Here is a 3,205-nt window from a genome sequence, read left to right as displayed (position 1 = left end):
GGAGACTGACCTGGAGGGCCCACATCACGTCGGTCAAATCTAAGTCACTGGCGAAGCTAAAAAAAGCTCGACTGGCTCTTCCACTCCAGCAAACTTCAAATGAGCTCTAAGGCTCTTTTAATCAAAGCCATTCTCGCTCCAACGTGGAGTTATGCCATCCAGGTGTGGGGAACTGCCGCCAAATCCCAGCTTAATAGGCTCCGTGTGGTCCAGTCGAGAGCTGCACGTCACGCATCTGGGCTCCCCTGGTACGTGACGAACATAGTCATCGAAAGAGATCTGAAAGTTACCCTTCTTGGGGATCAGATTAATTTCCACAGCAGCCGTTATGCCGACAGGCTTATGGCCCACCCGAACCGACTAGCAACTATCCTAGCTGATCCCATCTCCCTCCGAAGACTGAAGAGGGTACACCCCAGCGATCTCCTTACCCGGAGAATAACATAACATATTACATTTTCTTTTGTACTTTATAATTAAGATACCACTTGGTCTCATTTATCTTTATCTCACATTAGGTTAAGTTCAGAGGAATTACTGAACGATTCCTTTTGAAACCTTAATAAATAGAATTAGTTACTAAAAGAAAAAAAAAAAAAAAAAGGAATAGGAAAATTAATAATTGCATTTATTTTGTTATGGTTTGGCTTTATACCGTCTATCGTGATATTGTTCTATCATTTCGTTGATTTGCTTGTTGACTTCTTGATCAAACGCTTGGGGGTATTTAAATGGTTTCTACGCAGAGGAGCAGCCACACAATGGGCACAATGTCTTGTCATCATGATCGCCAGCCCGCAAGGAGACATCAACACTGGAGCGGTCTACTTTCCCCCTAGATACCGCATAGCAGCAAGCCATCTCAGTGAGTTTTTCGAGCATCTTGGGTCTCGCTTCAACTTGTCCATTTGCTTGTGGTGAGCCTGTTGAAATTTTGACGTGCCTAATGTTACTTGATTCCAAAAATTCTTCGAACATATCTGATGTAAAACATTTCCCTCTGTCTGAAACAATGGTCGTTGGTCTACTATACGCTCTAAAATAATCACTTAAGGCTTCCATTGCTTAGTTTGAGTTTGTTGATTTCGCTGGATACAATCTTACAAACTTTGTGCATCCATCAACAATTACTAATACATGTTTTTTCGTAGAATTCTTTTGATTTACCGGACCATAGTGATCTATATGTATGACTTAAAATGGTGTATTTCCCTTCGGTACAATGTTAATAGTTCTTTCTTGCTTACCATTTCTTCCTTGAAAAGCTATACATTTTAGGCAGTTCTTAACAGTGTTCATCTGCTTTACTTCTAACATTTGGAAACCGAAAACTTTTACCGACCATTTCCGTAACTTTGTCTTTCCCTACATGGCCCAACTCATTGTGGTATTTACTATACAATACGTATTCTTCCATAGCTTCCGGGACATAGAACAATAACTTATATTTTACTTTTTTGAAATCACACCATTTCGCATTTCATATAATTCGCTTTCTTCTTTACTTAGCATTTCTTTAATCTTCTCAACTCGTTTCGCTACTGTGGTCTTGGCCGTTGTTTTCATCCCTGTCCATTTTACTGGTTTGTCCTGTGGCGTTGATTTTTTTCATTGATGTTTTATTTTTTTTCATACGCGCACCACTGAAATTTAATATTTTCAAGTCTTTTAATCAATTCGATTTTTGTGCTACTACTTTTAAGTGTGTTTTGCACGCACAGATCTTTTAGTTATTTTAATGTATAATTGCCAGGATTACAATTCATTAATGCCGATTTTTATTTTTCTTTTGAAACGATCACTTGGGTAGGTCCGACCACTTCTAAGCTTTAGTGTGCTCTCCGTGACAGCTCAACGACGACTGACTCTACATTTATTCAGCACGTGTGTAGATACTATTTATATTCGCGACTCTTATAATTAGTTTACATTCTAATATTGCAATGGGGCTTATACTACTATACTTATATACAATTACTTCTACTACTACTACAAGAGGAACTCCAGATGGAATCAGAATTAAACGAACCGAGATAGGCAGTGGAACAATCATAAGAGTAACAATTTTAACAACAACAATTATAATAACGGGTTTAAAAACAACGGTTATAGAAGCAATGGAAGGGGACAGCTAGCAATCGAACCACCAACAAACACAGAAGGCAGCGGCCAGTCCAGGATGTCCAAGAATTCAAACAATTCGGGACAGTCCAGACAGTCGTATAACTCGAACAATTATAAAGGATCGTTTAATTCAAGCGGCACTGCAGATAAAAATGGCAGTAGAACCTCGGTCAGGGGTCAGCTGCATAACATTCAAGAGGATGACGCAAATTTTCCACATTCAGCCTCATACAACCCACAGGATATTTAGGAACAAGGAATGGAAATTATTAATCGACACAGGATCCACCTTTTCATTTATTCGACCAGAGTTAGTACAACCACAATATATAAGGAAACTAAAAGACACAATAGCCATTAAAACCACAGTCGCATGAGGTTGAAAGGTAAGCATTTATACCAATGTTTGCAGAGTTAGGAGGAGTTGGTAAAATAAGAATGCTTCTCTTTTAATTTCATCAGTTCTTCGACGGGTTGATCGGAATGGATATGCTACAGCAGTTGAAAACGGTTATTGATATACAGAACGGATGGTTTGAGTTAGCAAACATAAAACAGAAGATTCAGTTTGAGGCCTACAGACCATCAGAATGAGTTAGCAAACATGAAACAGAAGATTCAGTTTGAGGCCTACAGACCATCAGAATTGTATACCATTATTGAATTTAATATAATATAATACCTTTAAGTATGTATATTATAAGCCAGCCCATCAACAAAATAGTGAAACACTTTTATTGTTCTAACTGTTCAATAATAATTTTATTTAAGCAACCGAATGGAATCGATTACCCTCTAACATCATGTGAGAGGCAACAATGAGAAAAAAAGAAAAATAATAGAGCGCGTTCTCTCTTACATGATCCTCTTCATTTCATCACTCTCCTTTGTATAAGTGTGACTTTTGTATTTTCAATCGAAAATCGAATCGAAAAGAGTTATATCTGTTCCGGTGCGGCTAAAAGATGGGGATTTCCTAATAAACAGAACCATTTTAAAAGAAGACATGGAGATTTCAGAAGGTATCTATAGGGCAGTGTCAGGACAAAGCCTGATAGAGGTGGTTAACTACGCGGAGTCA

The sequence above is a fragment of the Drosophila sechellia genome, chromosome 3L, assembly GCF_004382195.2.
Source record: "Drosophila sechellia strain sech25 chromosome 3L, ASM438219v1, whole genome shotgun sequence".
In the NCBI taxonomy this organism is placed as follows: domain Eukaryota; kingdom Metazoa; phylum Arthropoda; class Insecta; order Diptera; family Drosophilidae; genus Drosophila; species Drosophila sechellia.
The sequence above is the reverse complement of the archived record's forward strand: the minus strand, read 5'-3'. Positions refer to the sequence as shown.